General features: G+C 43.0%; 2 long non-coding RNA genes across 2 annotated transcripts; both read left to right on the forward strand.

Annotated features, from left to right (window-relative positions):
* Positions 1-4,138: 4,138 nt before the first annotated feature.
* Positions 4,139-7,637, forward strand: LOC127298599 (uncharacterized). The gene is made up of 4 exons (XR_007849941.2): positions 4,139-4,510; positions 4,597-4,818; positions 5,958-6,042; positions 7,366-7,637. It is a non-coding gene; the product is annotated as an uncharacterized lncRNA (long non-coding RNA).
* Positions 7,638-9,120: 1,483 nt separating this feature from the next.
* LOC127298600 (uncharacterized) lies at positions 9,121-12,329 on the forward strand. Its single transcript, XR_007849942.2, has 4 exons — positions 9,121-9,202; positions 9,289-9,510; positions 10,650-10,734; positions 12,058-12,329. It is a non-coding gene; the product is annotated as an uncharacterized lncRNA (long non-coding RNA).
* Positions 12,330-23,910: the final 11,581 nt, after the last annotated feature.

A 23,910-nucleotide genomic window follows, 5' to 3' on the forward strand; every position in this document is an offset into this window, starting at 1 on the left:
GATTAGGGTTTTAGGGTTTTATGGTTTAAGGTTTAGGGATCATCGATCGAGTGCGCACACACATTATTAAAGGCACCCGCCTTAATTTGCGCATAAAGTGCATGCGTATATATATAAGTGTGTTTCTTGGCCACCAACGATATATAGATCGAGAGATAGAGATTGAAATCCCCAAGAATATGTTCAAATATACTCGCACACACATGAATTATTAGACGCACCCGCGCCTTTGCGCATAAAGTGCATGCGTATATATATAAGTGTGCTTCTTGGCCACCAACGATATATAGATCGAGAGAGAGAGAGAGAGAGAGATTGATATATATATATATATCCCCAAGAATATGTTCAAATATATATTGAAATATATTCACGAATGATATGCAAGGTATGCCATGCGCGCATGCACACTTATTATATATATTATGAGACTACTTAATCAAATGTGTTTTCATTCGAGATCGAGAACTTGTCAAAATTCAAGTTAATCAATTTATCAGCGCTAATTAGTTGGTCGCCTGCTTGATGCGCAATTAAGTGTCGTTGGCCTATATATGTAGGGTTTAATTAGGGCTAGGGTTAGGGTTAGTGTTAATTAGGGTATAGGGTCTAGGGTTTAGGGTTTAGTGTTTAGGGTTTAGGGTTTAGGGTTTAGGGTTTAGTGTTTAGGGTTTTGGGGTTTAGGGTTTAGTGTTTAGGGTTTAGGGTGTTTAGGGATTAGGGATTAGGGTTTTAGGGTTTTATAGTTTAAGGTTTAGGGATCATCGATCGAGTGCGCACACACATTATTAGAGGCACCCTCCTTAATTTGCGCATAAAGTGCATGCGTATATATATAAGTGTGTTTCTTGGCCACCAACGATATATAGATCGAGAGATATAGATTGAAATCACCAAGAATATGTTCAAATATACGCACACACATGAATTATTAGACGCACCCGCGCCTTTGCGCATAAAGTGCATGCGTATATATATAAGTGTGCTTTTTGGCCACCAACGATATATAGATCGAGAGAGAGAGAGATTGATATATATATCCCCAAGAATATGTTCAAATATATATTGAAATATATGCACGAATGATATGCAAGGTATGCCATGCGCGCATGCACATTAATTATATATATATTATGAGACTACTTAATCAAATGTGTTTTCATTCGAGATCGAGAACTTGTCAAAATTCAAGTTAATTAATTTATCAGCGCTAATTAGTTGGTCGCCTGCTTGATGCGCAATTAAGTGTCGTTGGCCTATATATGTAGGGTTTAATTAGGGCTAGGGTTAGGGTTAGTGTTAATTAGGGTATAGGGTCTAGGGTTCAGGGTTTAGTGTTTAGGGTTTAGGGTTTAGGGTTTAGTGTTTAGGGTTTTAGGGTTTAGGGTTTAGTGTTTAGGGTTTAGGGTGTTTAGGGATCAGGGATTAGGGTTTTAGGGTTTTATGGTTTAAGTTTTAGGGATCATCGATCGAGTGCGCACACACATTATTAGAGGCACCCGCCTTAATTTGCGCATAAAGTGCATGCGTATATATATAAGTGTGTTTCTTGGCCACCAACGATATATAGATCGAGAGATAGAGATTGAAATCCCCAAGAATATGTTCAAATATACGCACACACATGAATTATTAGACGCACCCGCGCCTTTGCGCATAAAGTGCATGCGTATATATATATAAGTGTGCTTCTTGGCCACCAACGATATATAGATCGAGAGAGAGAGATTGATATATATATATCCCCAAGAATATGTTCAAATATATATTGAAATATATGCACGAATGATATATATGCAAGGTATGCCATGTGCGCATGCACACTAATTATATATATATTATGAGACTACTTAATCAAATGTGTTTTCATTCGAGATCGATAACTTGTCAAAATTCAAGTTAATTAATTTATCAGCGCTAATTAGTTGGTCGCCTGCTTGATGCGCAATTAAGTGTCGTTGGTCTATATATATGTAGGGTTTAATTAGGGTTTAGGGTTTAGGGTTAGCTAGCTAGGGTTTTAGGGTTAGGGTTAGGGTTAATTAGGGTTTAGGTTCTATATATGGTTTAGGGTTTGGGGTTTAGTGTTTAGGGTTTAGGGTCTAGCTAGGGTTAGGGATTTGGGTTTAGTGTTTTGGGTTTAGGGTTTAGGGTGTAGTGTTTAGGGTCTAGGGTTTAGGGTTTAGTGTTTAGGGTGTTTAGGGTGTACGTTTAGGGTATAATTAGGGATTAGGGATTAGGGTATTAGGGTTTAAGATTTAGGGATCATCGATCGAGTGCACTGCTGGCGTGTAGTTGACGTGGGATTTAAAGATCTTTGTGGTGTAACTTTTCTTCAGATCCCCGGCAACGGCGCGAGAAAAAGAGCTTGATACGCGTACAACACGCGTCCGTTGGGAACCCCAAGAGGAAGGTGTGATGCGTATAGCAGCAAGTTTTCTCTCAGTAAGAAACCAAGGTTTATCGAACCAGTAGGAGCCAAGAAGCACGTTGAAGGTTGATGGCGGCGGAGTGTAGTGCGGCGCAACACCAGGGATTCTGACGCCAACGTGGAACCTGCACAACACAACCAAATTACTTTGCCCCAACGTGACAGTGAGGTTGTCAATCTCACCGGCTTGCTGTAACAAAGGATTAGATGTATAGTGTGGATGATGATGTTTGCAGAGAACAGTAGAGCTAGTATTGCAGTAGATTCTATTCGATGTAAAAGAATGGACCGGGATCCATAGTTCACTAGTGGTGTCTCTCCCATAAGATAAATAGCATGTTGGGTGAACAAATTACAGTTGGGCAATTGACAAATAAAGAGGGCATGACCATGCACATACATGTTATGATGAGTATTGTGAGATTTAATTGGGCATTACGACAAAGTACATAGACCGCTATCCAGCATGCATCTATGCCTAAAAAGTCCACCTTCAGGTTATCATCCGAACCCCCTCCAGTATTAAGTTGCAAACAACAGACAATTGCATTAAGTATGGTGCATAATGTAATCAACAAATACATCCTTAGACATAGCATTGATGTTTTATCCCTAGTGGCAACATCACATCCACAACCTTAGAACTTTCTGTCACAGCGTCCTGCATTTAATGGAGGCATGAACCCACTATCGAGCATAAATACTCCCTCTTGGAGTTACAAGTAACGACTTGGCCAGAGCCTCCACTAATAACGGAGAGCATGCAAGATCATAAACAACACATAGATAATAGATTGATAATCAACATAGCATAGTATTCATTATTCATCGGATCCCAACAAACGCAAAATGTAGCATTACAAATAGATGATCTTGATCATGTTAGGCAGCTCACAAGATCTAACAATGATAGCACAATTAGGAGAAGAGAACCATCTAGCTACTGCTATGGACCCATAGTCCAGGGGTGAACTACTCACACATCACTCCTGAGGCGACCATGGCGGTGAAGAGTCCTCCGGGAGATGATTCCCCTCTCCGGCAGGGTGCCGGAGTGTAACGGCCCAGGGTAGTACCCCTAATAGATTTGCTTGTTCTTTTTCTTTTGTGCATCATCATGGCATCATGCATCATATCATTCATGTTTTTATCAAATAAAATTATTTTGTAAACCCTAATTATTTTATTTTCCCTCTCATATGGTTTATATAATAAACCCTCCCCAATGTCTTTTCATTTAACAAAACTTTAAAAAACTATTTCTTCTTGTGTGAAAAGTTTTCAAATTATTTTCAAACTCAGTTTAAATGTTTTGTTTTACATATGCCCACTTCTTCTCTCTATCTTTCGCTCAAAGTTTCCTTTATCTCAATTCTTGGCTTCCATCTCTACCGAAGTGATCTAAGGAATATGCTTAAGAGAGGAGCCATCCCGTTTCAGCCATCTAGTCTTTTGCTTCTTTCCAACAACAACCAGCAGTGATGGTTCATGCTTCCACCAAGCCCATCTCCTCTTTTTTTCTCTCCACCGTATCAGCCCAACTCCAACCCAGCCAAAGCCTACTCTATTTCTCCACCAACAGCCCAACTCCTCTTGACATCCTTCTTCCAGCTCGTACGTACGGCAGCGTATCCGAAGACCTGCACGTCGCTGTCCGCGATGGGACGGCCGATGATCAACTCCCTCCCCTATAAAAATCCGAGCAGCTGCCCACCTGCTGAACCCTAGTCCCCTCTCCATCCCATCAGCGCCGCCACTCCTCTCTCCTTCTGTGCTTCCGTGCTCGACCACGGCCGTCGATCCGTCGTCTACTTCCGGTAGAGGCCGTCGTCTTCCAGTTCATCGTCGTCCACGACCTCGCGTCGTTACATCACACGCCGGAGCTGCTCTTCATCAATCCCGCGTGCGACGCCAAGCTCTGCGACCGTCGGCATCGGCTCGACCAAATCCTCCCGACGTGCTCAGCCGCGCGCGCGTGCTGCATGACGTCCGTCCCGCGCCGCTGATCCGCGTCCGTCGCTCGTCTCCACCTCCGTTCACGCATGTCTGCTCGTGCCCGCCGCTGTCTCGGCTCCCCTGGTGAGCTCTAGGTCCTCATGTACCACTCTCAGTCTTTGTCTCTTTTCTTGCCGCGCTACCGGCGATGATCGTCGCCTTCTCCGCAGGCCCTCGTCGGCGGCTAAACTCCGGCGCCTACCTGAACCAAGTCCAGTCTATCTGCCTCCCCGACGGACGTCTCCGTCCTCGTCCCCAGCAACAAGAACTCCGGCCGGCCGCCCGTCAAGTCCTCCATGGGCTGCTCGTCAGCTGTGATCCTCGGCCACCTCCTCCTTCTTCATCTCCGGCAACTCCTTCGCCGCTCCTTTCTCGTCATCAACCACCCCAGGGTGAGCAGCCTCCCCTCCTTCCTCCCTGCATGCCTCAACATCTGTGCATCATCGGACAGGAGAACGAGATCTGTTTGAAAACGAAAACGAAAACGAAAACGTGCAGTTTTGGTCTGTTTCACGGTGGCTACTTTCGACGCAGATCCTCGCCCGCATAGTCCATATCAGCACGAGCTTCTTATTTCTCTAGATGCACCACATCACCAGCTATCTACTGGATCTTGAATCACCCAAAACGGAGCAGTAACGAAGACGCCATCTTCTTCCAAAATCGCCTCCAGAAACAGATGGTTTCCAGTTTTCAGATTCGTTGTGTCGTCGTCCCGTTTTCCGGCGAGCTTCACCGCTGTTTCTGTGCACCGTTTCCACCCAAACCACCTCCATTCGATTCACGGAACCACAATCTTGCTCAACCTCTTTTGTTTCGCTCAAAATAGTGACCCGTTTCGTCTCGACCATAGCTTTAAAATCCGTGCAGAAATGCCTCTACAGGAAACCAGCAGCTGTTCAGTTTTCAGATTTCAGTGTCAAAATTCAGTTAACCAGATTCCATACCTTACGTGAGTTGCAACCTGAACCATATCAAATCCGTGTGCTAGCACCTCTGGCTCGTCCCTCTGTTCCATATCCCGCCGGCCTTCCAGTAAGGTGTAAACAGTTTTCCGCTTGAATTCAAATTCAGTTTTCAGAAATTCACAATCAGATGGTTTTTCAAATGTTTTAAAACTGCACTTTTACAAATCCAATTGCTACAAAATTTATATCCAAATTGATCAGAAAAATGTGCTAAACATGAATATGCCATCCATTCATCTGTTTGCATCTCGCATCATGTCGAGACGTGATAGTTATGCATATTCACCTCACATATATGCGGAGTATTTCGGACACCAACTTGGTTTCCCCGCTCCGTTTAATATTGAAGTAGCGCACCCTTGCCATGATATGCCATGCTAACCAACACTTAACTTTGCCGGTAGAAATGCAACTCCAACTCTAATTTGTTTGTCCGGAGTTTTGACTCCGATTAAATTGGATATGTTGCATCGCATCATAATTGTCATGTCATGCATATCATCTTGATCATGCTGGATCTTCTTTATCCGTAGTAGTAAGACTTGCATACGTTGTTTGTCCAGCATTTGCTTCTTCCCGGATAGGATCGCGAAGTGGTGTGGTGAGATACGCCAAGTTCTCCGGATGTTCCTCGGCAAGCTTTAACAGGCAAGCATTTCCCTTATACTCCTGCCCCTGCAGAAGTCGCTCACCTATTTTATTTTGCCTTCTCCCTCATGCTATCCTTAAGTTGCGTTCTTGTCACGTGTCCCTTCCACTTGTTACCTCAAGCAGCCCATATTGCCTCCACCAACCACCTATGGCTATTGTTTGGTATCGGGTCTGCCTTGCGAGTTGTAGTGCATGCTAGTGCTGTTATATCTCGTTACCGTTATCGCTATCTTATCGGTTATCTGTTGGGAATCATGACACATGCTACGTGGTTATATCTGTTGAGGGAATCATGGTTACTTGTTAATAATTGTTAAGCGGAGGCATCGGTGGGTCAGCTGATCGTTTTGTGACGGCTCACTTGTGTTTCCTAAATATCTTAGGACCCCGAGTTCTTGTTATCTGTTCCGAGACTGAGCGCTCTAACCACACGTGGGTATGTTTCTGGGTCTCCCCTCGACCATCGCCGGAATCTACAGCTTTGTCCGGTGGCCACAACTAGTTTCGTAATGTTTTACCATTTGTTGTTTGCGTGCATGCCAGCCTGTTACTTATTTACTTTGGGAAGCCCCTGGGTGCCTTGTATCCCTTGTTTCTGGTATGCACGTATAGGTCGCGGAGCCGCTGCGAAGTGGTTTATCGCCCCAGTGTGTGTTTAAACCACCTAGTACGCTGTCGCAAACAGCTAGGTCCGTTTCGGAGATACGGCCGGACTTCGATTCGGGTTTAACTTAGTTAGGTGGCTTCCTGGACATTGTTGTCGTGAAGGAGAGTGCGAGTCGTGATATCCACCTGTCGCAAGTGGGTTGATCGTGCGTGTGGGCACATTTGGGCACCCCTGCAGGGTTACATCTTATCGATAAGCCGTGTCCGCGGTTATGGACGACTTGGAGCTGTATGACTCGACCATAGACAACTTACACCCGTTGTTTCAATACTAATAACTTGCGTAGTAAGTTAGCACAACTTCAATAAAACCTGGGTAAAATTTGTCAACCGTGTGAGTGCCCTTGCAAGTACTTCCTTGGGAGGGGGGAACGCATCGGCTGTGTTATGTTTGCAGAGTATAGAACTGTTAGTTGTGCGCTCTCTCACCTTCTATGATAGACGAATGTTGTAGAGTGTCTCTATAGATTTTTAGTGCTTGCGCGCTGCCGCTTTACCCCACCATATTGCCTATGACGTTCCTCTTGCGTCCTCTAAGTCCCCTGCGTGCCTCAAGTACAAAGGACGACTGGTTGACGAATGCTTATACGTCTTGAAGTCTTGTTAAGTACGAATCCGTACTTATTGCTGCTTCTACGGGATATAACCGGGCAGGTATGAAGATCGGTGCGATGAAGACGACGCTAGCAAGGTTACCCTTCCGGTTTGGGCTGGGCAGGGTTATGGACGCCATCGTTTATCTTCAGGACTCTTAGTCCAAATTTGTATCTTGTCCGTACTCGGATGTATTTGATCTTCTGTATGATTTGGATCTTTGTATGTATCTATTTGTATCTTGACTCGTTGGAGTCGTTGTTGTAATATATATGACTCTTGTGGGCTCTATTGTAATCCTGTTGTAATGTTACTGCTCGTGATTGATTCCACCCGCATCGCGTGCATGCTTCGGCGTGTACGAGGCGCTTGGTGGTGCGTCTCCTAAAAATCGATATCGTGCGGATTTCGGCGGATTCGCTGGGATCCTCATGGTACCGGTTTTGGGGCGTCACAAGTTGGTATCAGAGCATCAGGTTGACGGTACCCCACTAGTCCAGCCTGTAGGATAACCTTGCCAACGGTCGTTGAGTTTAGAGTGTCAAAACTTATTTTCTAAAGTTCGTTGGATAGCTCTGATTAGCTCTATTTTTCTCCTTACCTGTATTCTCTCTCCTCTTACCAATGTGAGTTTTGAGTCTTCTCCCTTATCTGAGTTTTCTGAGTCTTAGGTTCCAACGTGGGTTGGACGATCTATGCCTTCACCTAATAGGTTCGATCTTCGGAGGATCCCGCGAATCATCGACAGCGGAACAACGACTTCTTGTTAGTGGTGTCGAGGAGATCGACACGTCGCCTGAAGATCCGCTAGTTCACCTCTCTCCCCCGTACCTGGACGTGGAATCTCGGGGCGAGATTCCTTGTTAGTGGTGTCGATTGTAACGGCCCAGGGTAGTACCCCTAATAGATTTGCTTGTTCTTTTTCTTTTGTGCATCATCATGGCATCATGCATCATATCATTCATGTTTTTATCAAATAAAATTATTTTGTAAACCCTAATTATTTTATTTTCCCTCTCATATGGTTTATATAATAAACCCTCCCCAATGTCTTTTCATTTAACAAAACTTTAAAAAACTATTTCTTCTTGTGTGAAAAGTTTTCAAATTATTTTCAAACTCAGTTTAAATGTTTTGTTTTACATATGCCCACTTCTTCTCTCTATCTTTCGCTCAAAGTTTCCTTTATCTCAATTCTTGGCTTCCATCTCTACCGAAGTGATCTAAGGAATATGCTTAAGAGAGGAGCCATCCCGTTTCAGCCATCTAGTCTTTTGCTTCTTTCCAACAACAACCAGCAGTGATGGTTCATGCTTCCACCAAGCCCATCTCCTCTTTTTTTCTCTCCACCGTATCAGCCCAACTCCAACCCAGCCAAAGCCTACTCTATTTCTCCACCAACAGCCCAACTCCTCTTGACATCCTTCTTCCAGCTCGTACGTACGGCAGCGTATCCGAAGACCTGCACGTCGCTGTCCGCGATGGGACGGCCGATGATCAACTCCCTCCCCTATAAAAATCCGAGCAGCTGCCCACCTGCTGAACCCTAGTCCCCTCTCCATCCCATCAGCGCCGCCACTCCTCTCTCCTTCTGTGCTTCCGTGCTCGACCACGGCCGTCGATCCGTCGTCTACTTCCGGTAGAGGCCGTCGTCTTCCAGTTCATCGTCGTCCACGACCTCGCGTCGTTACATCACACGCCGGAGCTGCTCTTCATCAATCCCGCGTGCGACGCCAAGCTCTGCGACCGTCGGCATCGGCTCGACCAAATCCTCCCGACGTGCTCAGCCGCGCGCGTGCTGCATGACGTCCGTCCCGCCGCTGATCCGCGTCCGTCGCTCGTCTCCACCTCCGTTCACGCATGTCTGCTCGTGCCCGCCGCTGTCTCGGCTCCCCTGGTGAGCTCTAGGTCCTCATGTACCACTCTCAGTCTTTGTCTCTTTTCTTGCCGCGCTACCGGCGATGATCGTCGCCTTCTCCGCAGGCCCTCGTCGGCGGCTAAACTCCGGCGCCTACCTGAACCAAGTCCAGTCTATCTGCCTCCCCGACGGACGTCTCCGTCCTCGTCCCCAGCAACAAGAACTCCGGCCGGCCGCCCGTCAAGTCCTCCATGGGCTGCTCGTCAGCTGTGATCCTCGGCCACCTCCTCCTTCTTCATCTCCGGCAACTCCTTCGCCGCTCCTTTCTCGTCATCAACCACCCCAGGGTGAGCAGCCTCCCCTCCTTCCTCCCTGCATGCCTCAACATCTGTGCATCATCGGACAGGAGAACGAGATCTGTTTGAAAACGAAAACGAAAACGAAAACGTGCAGTTTTGGTCTGTTTCACGGTGGCTACTTTCGACGCAGATCCTCGCCCGCATAGTCCATATCAGCACGAGCTTCTTATTTCTCTAGATGCACCACATCACCAGCTATCTACTGGATCTTGAATCACCCAAAACGGAGCAGTAACGAAGATGCCATCTTCTTCCAAAATCGCCTCCAGAAACAGATGGTTTCCAGTTTTCAGATTCGTTGTGTCGTCGTCCCGTTTTCCGGCGAGCTTCACCGCTGTTTCTGTGCACCGTTTCCACCCAAACCACCTCCATTCGATTCACGGAACCACAATCTTGCTCAACCTCTTTTGTTTCGCTCAAAATAGTGACCCGTTTCGTCTCGACCATAGCTTTAAAATCCGTGCAGAAATGCCTCTACAGGAAACCAGCAGCTGTTCAGTTTTCAGATTTCAGTGTCAAAATTCAGTTAACCAGATTCCATACCTTACGTGAGTTGCAACCTGAACCATATCAAATCCGTGTGCTAGCACCTCTGGCTCGTCCCTCTGTTCCATATCCCGCCGGCCTTCCAGTAAGGTGTAAACAGTTTTCCGCTTGAATTCAAATTCAGTTTTCAGAAATTCACAATCAGATGGTTTTTCAAATGTTTTAAAACTGCACTTTTACAAATCCAATTGCTACAAAATTTATATCCAAATTGATCAGAAAAATGTGCTAAACATGAATATGCCATCCATTCATCTGTTTGCATCTCGCATCATGTCGAGACGTGATAGTTATGCATATTCACCTCACATATATGCGGAGTATTTCGGACACCAACTTGGTTTCCCCGCTCCGTTTAATATTGAAGTAGCGCACCCTTGCCATGATATGCCATGCTAACCAACACTTAACTTTGCCGGTAGAAATGCAACTCCAACTCTAATTTGTTTGTCCGGAGTTTTGACTCCGATTAAATTGGATATGTTGCATCGCATCATAATTGTCATGTCATGCATATCATCTTGATCATGCTGGATCTTCTTTATCCGTAGTAGTAAGACTTGCATACGTTGTTTGTCCAGCATTTGCTTCTTCCCGGATAGGATCGCGAAGTGGTGTGGTGAGATACGCCAAGTTCTCCGGATGTTCCTCGGCAAGCTTTAACAGGCAAGCATTTCCCTTATACTCCTGCCCCTGCAGAAGTCGCTCACCTATTTTATTTTGCCTTCTCCCTCATGCTATCCTTAAGTTGCGTTCTTGTCACGTGTCCCTTCCACTTGTTACCTCAAGCAGCCCATATTGCCTCCACCAACCACCTATGGCTATTGTTTGGTATCGGGTCTGCCTTGCGAGTTGTAGTGCATGCTAGTGCTGTTATATCTCGTTACCGTTATCGCTATCTTATCGGTTATCTGTTGGGAATCATGACACATGCTACGTGGTTATATCTGTTGAGGGAATCATGGTTACTTGTTAATAATTGTTAAGCGGAGGCATCGGTGGGTCAGCTGATCGTTTTGTGACGGCTCACTTGTGTTTCCTAAATATCTTAGGACCCCGAGTTCTTGTTATCTGTTCCGAGACTGAGCGCTCTAACCACACGTGGGTATGTTTCTGGGTCTCCCCTCGACCACTGCCGGAATCTACAGCTTTGTCCAGTGGCCACAACTAGTTTCGTAATGTTTTACCATTTGTTGTTTGCGTGCATGCCAGCCTGTTACTTATTTACTTTGGGAAGCCCCTGGGTGCCTTGTATCCCTTGTTTCTGGTATGCACGTATAGGTCGCGGAGCCGCTGCGAAGTGGTTTATCGCCCCAGTGTGTGTTTAAACCACCTAGTACGTCGCAGCAAACAGCTAGGTCCGTTTCGGAGATACGGCCGGACTTCGATTCGGGTTTAACTTAGTTAGGTGGCTTCCTGGACATTGTTGTCGTGAAGGAGAGTGCGAGTCGTGATATCCACCTGTCGCAAGTGGGTTGATCGTGCGTGTGGGCACATTTGGGCACCCCTGCAGGGTTACATCTTATCGATAAGCCGTGTCCGCGGTTATGGACGACTTGGAGCTGTATGACTCGACCATAGACAACTTACACCCGTTGTTTCAATACTAATAACTTGCGTAGTAAGTTAGCACAACTTCAATAAAACCTGGGTAAAATTTGTCAACCGTGTGAGTGCCCTTGCAAGTACTTCCTTGGGAGGGGGGAACGCATCGGCTGTGTTATGTTTGCAGAGTATAGAACTGTTAGTTGTGCGCTCTCTCACCTTCTATGATAGACGAATGTTGTAGAGTGTCTCTATAGATTTTTAGTGCTTGCGCGCTGCCGCTTTACCCCACCATATTGCCTATGACGTTCCTCTTGCGTCCTCTAAGTCCCCTGCGTGCCTCAAGTACAAAGGACGACTGGTTGACGAATGCTTATACGTCTTGAAGTCTTGTTAAGTACGAATCCGTACTTATTGCTGCTTCTACGGGATATAACCGGGCAGGTATGAAGATCGGTGCGATGAAGACGACGCTAGCAAGGTTACCCTTCCGGTTTGGGCTGGGCAGGGTTATGGACGCCATCGTTTATCTTCAGGACTCTTAGTCCAAATTTGTATCTTGTCCGTACTCGGATGTATTTGATCTTCTGTATGATTTGGATCTTTGTATGTATCTATTTGTATCTTGACTCGTTGGAGTCGTTGTTGTAATATATATGACTCTTGTGGGCTCTATTGTAATCCTGTTGTAATGTTACTGCTCGTGATTGATTCCACCCGCATCGCGTGCATGCTTCGGCGTGTACGAGGCGCTTGGTGGTGCGTCTCCTAAAAATCGATATCGTGCGGATTTCGGCGGATTCGCTGGGATCCTCATGGTACCGGTTTTGGGGCGTCACACGGAGGTGATCTCCTGAATCCCCCGAGATGGGATTGGCGGTGGCGGCGTCTCTGGAAGGTTTTCCGTATCGTGGCTCTCGGTACTGGAACTATTATCGACGAAGGCTTATGTAGGCGGAAGGGTAGGTCAGGGGGCGCCACGAGGGGCCCACACAACAGGGCCGCGCGGCCAGGGGTTGGGCCGCGCCGCCCTAGTGTGGCGTCGCCTCGTCGCCCCACTTCGTTTCCCTTTCGGACTTCTGGAAGCTTCGTGGAAAATAAGATCCCGGGCGTTGATTTCGTCCAATTCCGAGAATATTTCCTTACTAGGATTTCTGAAACCAAAAATAGCAGAAAACATCAACTGGCTCTTCGGCATCTCGTTAATAGGTTAGTGCCGGAAAATGCATAAATATGACATAAAGTATGTATAAAACATGTGAGTATCATCATAAAAGTGGCATGGAACATAAGAAATTATCGATACGTTGGAGACGTATCAGCATCCCCAAGCTTAGTTCCTACTCGTCCCGAGTAGGTAAACGATAACAAAGATAATTTCTGAAGTGACATGCCATCATAATCTTGATCAATACTATTGTAAGCACATGTAATGAATGCAACGATTCGAAGCAATGGTAATACAATGAGTAAACAGTTGAATCATATAGCAAAGACTTTTCATGAATAGTACTTTCAAGACAAGCATCAATAAGTCTTGCATAAGAGTTAACTCATAAAGCAATAAATTCAAAGTAAAGGTATTGAAGCAACACAAAGGAAGATTAAGTTTCAGCGGTTGCTTTCAACTTGTAATATGTATATCTCATGGATATTGTCAACATAAAGTAATATAATAAGTGCAATATGCAAGTATGTAGGAATCAATGCACAGTTAACACAAGTTTTGCTTCTTGAGATAGAAGGAAGTAGGTAAACTGACTCAACATAAAAGTAGAAGAATGACCCTTCGCAGAGGGAAGCATTGATTGCTATATTTGTGCTAGAGCTTTTATTTTGAAAAACAAGAAACAATTTTGTCAACGTTAGTAATAAAGCATATGCATTATGTAAATTATATCCTACAAGTTGCAAGCCTCATGCATAGTATACCAATAGTGCCCGCACCTTGTCCTAATTAGCTCGGATTACCTGGATTATCATCGCAATACATATGTTTTAACCAAGTATCACAATGGGGTACCTCTATGCCGCCTGTACAAAGGTCTAAGGAGAAAGTTCACATTGGATTTCTCGCTTTTGATTATTCTCAACTTAGACATCCATACTGGGACAACATAGACAACAGATAATGGACTCCTCTTTAATGCATAAGAATTTAGCAACAAATAATATTCTCATATGAGATTGAGGATAGTTGTCCAAAACTGAAACTTCCACCATGGATCATGGCTTTAGTTAGCGGCCCAATGTTCTTCTCTAACAATATGCATACTCAAACCATTCAACTCATGGTAAATCGCCCTTACTTCAGACAAGACGAACATGCATAGCAACTCACATGATATTCAACAAAGGGTAGTTTGATGGCGTCCCTAGGAACATGGTTATCGCTCAACAAGCAACTTATAAGAGATAAGATGCATAAGTACATATTCAATACCACAATAGTTTTTAGGCTATTTGTCCCATGAGCTATATATTGCAAAGGCGAAGAATGGAAATTTAAAGGTAGCACTCAATCAATTTACTTTGGAATGGCGGAGAAATACCATGTAGTAGGTAGGTATGGTGGACACAAATGGCATAGTGTTTGGCTCAAGGATTTTGGATGCACGAGAAGTATTCCCTCTCAATACAAGGCTTAGGCTAGCAAGGTTGTTTAAAGCAAACACAATTATGAACCGGTACAGCAAAACTCACATAAAAGAAATATTGTAAGCATTATAAGACTCTACACCGTCTTCCTTGTTGTTCGACCCTTACTAGAAAATATCTAGACCTTAGAGAGTTCAATCATGCAAACCAAATTTTAGCAAGCTCTATGTATTTCTTCACTAATAGGTGCAAAGTATATGATGCAAGAGCTTAAACATGAGCACAACAATCGCCAAGTATTACATTATTCAAGATATTATACCATTTACCACATGTAGCATTTCCCGTTTCCAACCATATAACAATTTCACGAAGCAGTTCAACCTTCGCCATGAACATTATGAGTAAAGCCTAAGGACATATTTTTCCATATGCAACAGCGGAGCGTTTCTCTCTCCCACACAATGAATTCTAGGATCCAACTTTATTCAAACAAAACAAAAATAAAAACATACAGACGCTCCAACTAAAGCACATAAGATGTGATGGAATAAAAATATAGTTTCACTAGAGGAACCTGATAATGTTGTCGATGAAGAAGGGGATGCCTTGGGCATCCCCAAGCTTAGATGCTTGAGTCTTCTTGAAATATGCAGGGATGAACCACCGGGGCATCCCCAAGCTTAGAGCTTTCACTCTCCTTGATCATATTGTATCATCCCCCTCTCTTGATCCTTGAAAACTTCCTCCACACCAAACTCAAAACAACTCATTAGAGGGTTAGTGCATAATCAAAATTCACATGTTCAGAGGTGACATAATCATTCTTAACACTTCTGGACATTGCACAAAGCTACTGAAAGTTAATGGAGTAAAGAAATCCATCAAACATAGCAAAACAGGCAATGCGAAATAAAAGGCAGAATCTGTCAAAACAGAACAGTTCGTAAAGACGAATTTTTTAGGTGCACCAGACTTGCTCAGATGAAAATGCTCAAATTGAATGAAAGTTGCGTACATATCTGAGGATCACTCACGTAAATTGGCAGAATTTTCTGAGTTACCTACAGAAACTACTGCTCAAATTCGTGACAGCAAGAAATCTGTTTCTGCGCAGCAATCCAAATCTAGTATGAACCTTACTATCAAAGACTTTACTTGGCACAACAATGCAACAAAATTAAGATAAGGAGAGGTTGCTACATTAGTAACAACTTCCAAGACTCAAATATAAAACAAAAGTGCAGAAGTAAAATCATGGGTTGTCTCCCATAAGCGCTTTTCTTTAACGCCTTTCAGCTAGGCGCAGAAAGTGTGTATCAAGTGTTATCAAGAGATGAAGCATTAGATGCTCAATTATCTATAATGGCATTAAGAGCTTTTTCAATTTTAGGCCTATATTTTATCTTAGGTCTTAGAGACATACATGAACTTTTGCTCCTTACCCACATAAGCTTTCTCCTTAAACTTAAGAGAAGAAAAAGTTGAACCTAAGGTTCCCATAGCTTCTTCAAGTTCACTAATCCTTTGGGTTTGATTATCATGAATAGCACAAGCTTCTACGATGGCAATTCTCTCATTCATTCCACCTAGAGATTTATCAAGTTTATCAATGCTATTAAGTAATACTCCCAAATTGGTCTCAATACTTGGAAGATTTTGCTCTATGGTCTCCAACTTTTTCATGACATCTTCAAGAGAGTTTTCAATTTTAACTTTATTAATAGGTGGTATTCCAAATAGACTCTCAATTATGCAACTAGCTTCTAAAGCGGGAGTGCCTAGGAAATTACCTCCCGCAAGATAATCAAGAACATACCTATTCCAGCTAGAGATACCAGCATAAAAATTCCTGAGTAGGATGGTGGTGGAGTGTTTCTTAGTGCACCTATTATGAGCATCACTAATTCTATACCAAGCATCTTTTAAACATTCTCCCCCTTGTTGCTTAAACGAACGAACTTCAACTTCAGGATTACTCATTTTAGCAATAGTAAATAAAGTAAACTAGATAAAGTAAATGCAAGTAACTAATTTTTTTGTGTTTTTAATATGGAGAACAAGACAGTAAATAAAGTAAAACTAGCAACTAATTTTTTTGTATTTTGTTTTAGTGCAGCAAACAAAGAAGTAAATAAAAGTAAAGAAAGACAAAAACAAAATAAAGAGATTTGAAGTGGAGACTCCCCTTGCAGCGTGTCTTGATCTCCCCGGCAACGGCGCCAGAAAAAGAGCTGCTGGCGTGTAGTTGACGTGGGAGTTAGAGATCTTTGTGGTGTAACTTTTCTTCAGATCCCCGACAACGGCGCCAGAAAAAGAGCTTGATACGCGTACAGCACGCGTCCGTTGGGAACCCAAAGAGGAAGGTGTGATGCGTATAGTAGCAAGTTTTCCCTCAGTAAAAACCAAGGTTTATCGAACCAGTACGAGCCAAGAAGCACGTTGAAGGTTGATGGCGGCGGAGTGTAGTGCGGCGCAGCACCAGGGATTCCGGCGCCAACGTGGAACCTGCACAACACAACCAAATTACTTTGCCCCAACGTGACAGTGAGGTTGTCAATCTCACCGGCTTGCTGTAACAAAGGATTAGATGTATAGTGTGGATGATTATGTTTGCAGAGAACAATAGAGCTAGTATTGCAGTAGATTGTATTCGATGTCCACAGTTCACTAGTGGTGTCTCTCCCATAAGATAAATAGCATGTTGGGTGAACAAATTACAGTTGGGCAATTGACAAATAAAGAAGGCATGACCATGCACATACATGTCATGATGAGTATTGTGAGATTTAATTGGGCATTAGGACAAAGTACATAGACCGCTATCCAGCATGCATCTATGCCTAAAAAGTCCACCTTCAGGTTATCATCCGAACCCCCTCCAGTATTAAGTTGCAAACAACAGACAATTGCATTAAGTATGGTGCGTAATGTAATCAACAAATACATCCTTAGACATAGCATTGATGTTTTATCCCTAGTGGCAACAACACATCCACAACCTTATAACTTTCTGTCACTGTCCCAGATTTAATGGAGCCATGAACCCACTATCGAGCATAAATACTCCCTCTTGGAGTTACAAGTAACGACTTGGCCAGAGCCTCTACTAATAACGGAGAGCATGCAAGATCATAAACAACACATAGATAATAGATTGATAATCAACATAGCATAGTATTCGTTATTCATCGGATCTCAACAAACGCAACATGTAGCATTACAAATAGATGATCTTGATCATGTTAGGCAGCTCATAGATGATAGTTAATGCTACAGCTTAGGATATAAAGCTTAGGATAATAGATTGATCAATTTGTTTTGGGGTATAAAGCTACAGCTTAGGATAATAGATTGATCAATTTGTTTTGGGATATAAAGCTGTAATGAGCAACACATAGATGATAGTTAATGCTACAGCTTAGGATGGACCAGAAACGGAATATAGTGGGATCACCTGTGAACTTGCAGGATGGCAGAGCGATAGCATGCAGGAACTAATAACAGGCAGTTACTTTGTTAGCTTACGACGAAGTAGATAGAAATAACAATGGTATCACCTGTAGTACAGGGAATGCAAACCAACATGTTCAGGGAGAACAAGATTGGCATGAACAAAATAGTAGCAGCCTATAATTTTTGTAACAACGACTGAACAAGATAGAAGTTATGATGACTACATCTACAGAGCAGGGAATGCAAACCAAAATGTTCAATCGCTTAAAGTTAGCAATGAACTAGAAAATAGCAAGGTGTTACGGTCATAGCTAGGAATGAACTAAAAGAGCTTCAGACAAACAAGCATCTAAACCCAGAACATGGCGCTAAAACAAGGGACTTACATTAGGAGAAGCACTCTGTGGGAGTCACAGCAGATCTTTCTGGGGTTGATAGATCCGGTGATGAAGTACACTACATGTGCTACTTGGGGTTGGAGAGACGACCATTACACTTCATGGTTACTCATCTCATTTGCAAAAATGTAACGACGCGTCGTTAGCACAAACAGGTTCCCCCAAGATTAAACAAGAACTTGCAGGCAAGCAATAGAAAAGCGATAGTAGAAGAGTTTAGATCATGCACGACGCTGTTGACGCAGTTCCGGTTCATGCACAGCGGTGTCGGTGAGCAAGATCCAATGCGGTGGACGACGAATCCGGTGAAGCGGCGGAGGTGGGGTAGACGATACCGCAGCTGAAGCGACTGCGGTAGACAGCTGGATGAGTATATGGTTTCGAGGTTCGGCGGGGATGATCCGGTCCGGTTGATGATGGCGTCGATGAAGCGGCTCCGGCAGGCATGTTGGAGATATGCCCAAGAGGCAATAATAAAATGGTTATTATAATATATCTTTGTGTTTATGATAATGTTTACATACCATGCTATAATTGTATTTACCGAAACATTGATACATGTGTGTTATGTAAACAACAAGGAGTCCCTAGTAAGCCTCTTGTATAACTAGCCTGTTGATTAATAGATGATCATAGTTTCATGATCATGAACATTGGATGTTATTAATAACAAGGTTATGGCATTATGTGAATGATGTAATGGACACACCCAATTAAGCGTAGCATAAGATCACGTCATTAAGTTATTTGCTATAAGCTTTCGATACATATTTACCTAGTCCTTTCGGTGGAATGTCGTCTAAATTAGCTTGCAAGCATATGAATGGTTCATAAAGAGACCACATACCACGGTACGAGTAAAGAGTACTTGTCAGGAGACGAGGTTGAACAAGGTATAGAGATACCGATGATCAAACCTCGGACAAGTAAAATATCGCGTGACAAAGGGAATCGGTATCGTATGTAAATGGTTCAGTCGATCACTAAAGTCATCGTTGAATATGTGGGAGCCATTATGGATCTCTAGATCCCGCTATTGGTTATTGGTCGGAGAGAGGTCTCAACCATGTCTGCATAGTTCGCGAACCGTAGGGTGACACACTTAAGGTTTGATGTCGTTTAAGTAGATATGGAATATGGAATGGAGTTCAAAGTTTTGTTCGGAGTCTAGGATGGGATCCAGGAAATCACGAGGAGGTCCGGAATGGTCCAGAGAATAAGATTCATATATAGGAAGTCATATTCCAAGTTTGGAAATGATCCGGTGCATTTATGGCAGGTTCTAGAAGGTTCTAGAAAAGTCCGGAAGAAATCACCATGGAAAGTGGAGTCCCGGAGGGACTCCACCTTGCATGGCCGGCCAAATCCTAAGGGGAGGAGTCCCAGGTGGGCTCCACCATAGGTGGCCGGCCAACCCACCTCAAGGAAAGGTGGGAGCCCCACCTTGAGTAGGACTCCCCCCTGGAGTAGGTTTCCCACTTTTGGGAGGTTTTGTTGTTGGGGTCTGATACGTCTCCGACGTATCGATAATTTCTTATGTTCCATGCCACTTTATTGATGATACCTACATGTTTTATGCATACTTTATGTCATATTTATGCATTTTCCGGCACTAACCTATTAACGAGATGCCGAAGAGCCAGTTGCTGTTTTCTGCTGTTTTTGGTTTCAGAAATCCTAGTAAGGAAATATTCTCGGAATTGGACGAAATCAACGCCCAGAATCTTATTTTTCCACGAAGCTTCCAGAACACCGGAGAGGAAACGAAGTGGGGCGACGAGGCGGCGACACGCCAGGGCGGCGCGGCCCACCCCCTGGCCGCGCAGCCCTAGTGTGTGGGCCCCTCGCGTCGCCCCTAAACCTATCTCCTCCGCCTACTAAAGCCTTCGTCGCGAAACCCCCAGTACCGAGAGCCACGATACGGAAAACCTTCCAGAGACGCCGCCGCCAATCCCATCTCGGGGGATTCAGGAGATCGCCTCCGGCACCCTGCCGGAGAGTGGAATCATCTCCCGGAGGACTCTTCACCGCCATGGTCGCCTCCGGAGTGATGAGTGAGTAGTTCACCCTTGGACTATGGGTCCATAGCAGTAGCTAGATGGTCGTCTTCTCCTAATTTTGCTTCATTGTTGGATCTTGTGAGTTGCTTAACATGATCAAGATCATCTATCTGTAATGCTACATGTTGTGTTTGTTGGGATCCGATGAATAGAGAATACTATGCTATGTTGATTATCAATCTATTATCTATGTGTTGTTTATGATCTTGCATGCTCTCCGTTATTAGTAGAGGCTCTGGCCAAGTTTTTGCTAGTAACTCCAAGAGGGAGTATTTATGCTCGATAGTGGGTTCATGCCTCCATTAAATGCAGGACGATGTGAGAAAGTTCTAAGGTTGTGGATGTGCTGTTGCCACTAGGGATAAAACATCGATGCTATGTCTAAGGATGTAGTTGTTGATTACATTACGCACCATACTTAATGCAACTGTCTGTTGTTTGCAACTTAATACTGGAAGGGGTTCGGATGATAACCTGAAGGTGGACTTTTTAGGCATAGATGCATGCTGGATAGTGGTCTATGTACTTTGTCGTAATGCCCAATTAAATCTCACTATACTCATCATATCATGTATGTGTATGGTCATGCCCTCTTTATTTGTCAATTGCCCAACTGTAATTTGTTCACCCAACATACTTATTCTTATCGGAGAGACGCCTCTAGTGAACTGTGGACCCCGGTCCATTCTTTTAATCGAATACAATCTACTGCAATACTTGTTCTACTGTTTTCTGCAAACAATCATCATCCACACTATACATCTAATCCTTTGTTACAGCAAGCCGGTGAGATTGACAACCTTACTGTCACGTTGGGGCAAAGTAATTTGGTTGTGTTGTGCAGGTTCCACGTTGGCGCCGGAATCCCTGGTGTTGCGCCGCACTACACTTCGCCGCCATCAACCTTCAACGTGCTTCTTAGCTCCTACTGGTTCGATAAACCTTGGTTTCTTACTGAGGGAAAACTTGCTGCTGTACGCATCACACCTTCCTCTTGGGGTTCCCAACGGACGCGTGCTGTACGCGTATCAAGCTCTTTTTCTGGCGCCGTTGCCGGGGAGATCAAGACACGCTGCAAGGGGATTCTCCACCTCCAATCTCTTTACTTTGTTTTTGTCTTGCTTTGTTTTATTTACTACTTTGTTTGCTGCACTAAAACAAAACACAAAAAAATTAGTTGCTAGCTTTACTTTATTTACTATCTTGTTTGCTATATCAAAAGCACAAAAAATTAGTTACTTGCATTTACTTTATCTAGTTTGTCTTATTTACTATTGCTAAAATGGGTACTCCTGAAAATACTAAGTTGTGTGACTTCACAACCACAAATAATAATGATTTCTTATGCACACCTATTGCTCCACCTGCTACTACAGCAGAATTCTTTGAAATTAAACCTGCTTTACTAAATCTTGTTATGAGAGAGCAATTTTCTGGTGTTAGTTCTGATGATGCTGCTGCCCATCTTAATAATTTTGTTGAACTATGTGAAATGCAAAAGTATAAGGATGTAGATGGTGACATTATAAAATTAAAATTGTTTCCTTTCTCATTAATAGGAAGAGCTAAAGATTGGTTGCTATCTCGGCCTAAGAATAGTATTGATTCATGGACTAAATGCAAGGATGCTTTTATTGGTAGATATTATCCTCCTACTAAAATTATATCTTTGAGAAGTAGCATAATGAATTTTAAACAATTGGATAATGAGCATGTTGCACAAGCTTGGGAAAGAATGAAATCTTTGGTTAAAAACTGCCCAACCCATGGACTGACTACTTGGATGATCATCCAAACCTTTTATGCAGGACTGAATTTTTCTTCGCGGAACCTATTGGATTCAGATACTGGAGATACCTTTATGTCCATCACTCTAGGCGACGCAACAAAGCTTCTTGATAATATGATGATTAATTACTCTTAATGGCACACAGAAAGAGCTCCCCAAGGTAAGAAGGTAAATTCTGTCGAAGAAACCTCTTCCTTGAGTGATAAGATTGATGCTATTATGTCTATGCTTGTGAATGGTAGGACTAATGTTGATCGTAATAATGTTCCGTTAGCTTCATTGGTTTCTCAAGAAGAACATGTTGATGTAAACTTCATTAAGAATAATAATTTCAACAACAATGCTTACCGGAACAATTCTAGTAACAACTATAGGACATATCCTTATAATAATGGTAACGGTTATGGTAATTCTTATGGGAATTCTTACAATAATAATAGGAACATACCCCCTGGACTTGAAGCCATGCTTAAAGAATTTATTAGTACACAAACTTCTTTTAACAAATCTGTTGAAGAAAAGCTTGGAAAAATTGATATACTTGCTTCTAAAGTCGATAGTCTTGCTGTTGATGTTGATCTTTTGAAATCGAAAGTTATGCCTAATGAAAATAATAATAATAAAATTGCTACTACAGAAAATGCCATCCAAGTTAGAATTAATGAGAATATAAGATTGATGGCTGAATTGCGTGCTAGGTGGGAAAAAGAAGAAAATGCTAAAGAAGATAATATAGCTAAAGTTTGTACTATTACCACCACTAGTAACGCTAATGCTTCACATGTTGCTGCACCCCCTACTATTAATGGTAAAATAATTGGTGTTGGCAATGTTTCCACTTCTAATGCAAAGCGTGAAAAACTGCCTGAAACTGCTAAAACTGCTGAAACTGCCTGTGATAAAACTGCTAAAAAATTTCCCAACATTGGGGATAATGATCCCATTGCTTTAGATTATAATGGTTTGGATTTTGATGATTGCCACATCTCTGAAGTTATAAAGTTCTTACAAAAACTTGCTAAGAGTCCTAATGCTAGTGCTATAAATTTGGCCTTTACGAAACATATTACGAATGATCTCATAAAAGCTAGAGAAGAGAAACTAGAACGTGAAGCTTCTATTCCTAGGAATCTAGAGGATGGTTGGGAGCCCATCATTAAGATGAAGGTCAATGACTTTGAGTTTAATGCTTTATGTGACCTTGGTGCAAGTATTTCCGTTATGCCTAAGAAAATCTATAACATGCTTGACTTGCTACCATTGAAAAATTGTTTTTTGGATTTTAATCTTGCTGATAATTCTACAAAGAAACCTTTGGGGAGAGTTGATAATGTTCGCATTACCGTTAACAATAACCTTGTCCCCGTTGATTTTGTTGTCTTGGATATTGAATGCAATGCATCTTGTCCCATTATATTGGGAAGACCTTTTTTCGAACTGTTGGTGCTATCATTGATATGAAGGAAGGTAATATTAAATATCAATTTCCTCTCAAGAAAGGTATGGAACACTTCCCTAGAAAGAGAATGAAGTTACCTTTTGATTCTATCATTAGAACAAATTATGATGTTGATGCTTCATCTCTTGATAATACTTGATACACACTTTTTGCGCCTAGCCGAAAGGCGTTAAAGAAAAGCGCTTATGGGAGACAACCCATGATTTTACTACTGCACTTTTATTTTATATTTGAGTCTTGGAAGTTGTTACTACTGTAGCACCCTCTCCTTATCTTAGTTTTGTTGCATTGTTGTGCCAAGTAAAGTCTTTGATAGTAAGGTTCATACTAGATTTGGATTACAGCGCAGAAACAGATTTCTTTGCTGTCACGAATTTGGGCCTAATTCTCTGTAGGTAACTCAGAAAATTATGCCAATTTACATGAGTGATCCGCAGATATTTACGCAACTTTCATTCAATTTGAGCATTTTCATTTGAGCAAGTCTGGTGCCTCTTAGAAATTCATCTTTACGAACTGTTCTGTTTTGATAGATTC

Source organism: Lolium perenne, chromosome 5 (genome assembly GCF_019359855.2).
Source record: "Lolium perenne isolate Kyuss_39 chromosome 5, Kyuss_2.0, whole genome shotgun sequence".
Lineage (NCBI taxonomy): Eukaryota > Viridiplantae > Streptophyta > Magnoliopsida > Poales > Poaceae > Lolium > Lolium perenne.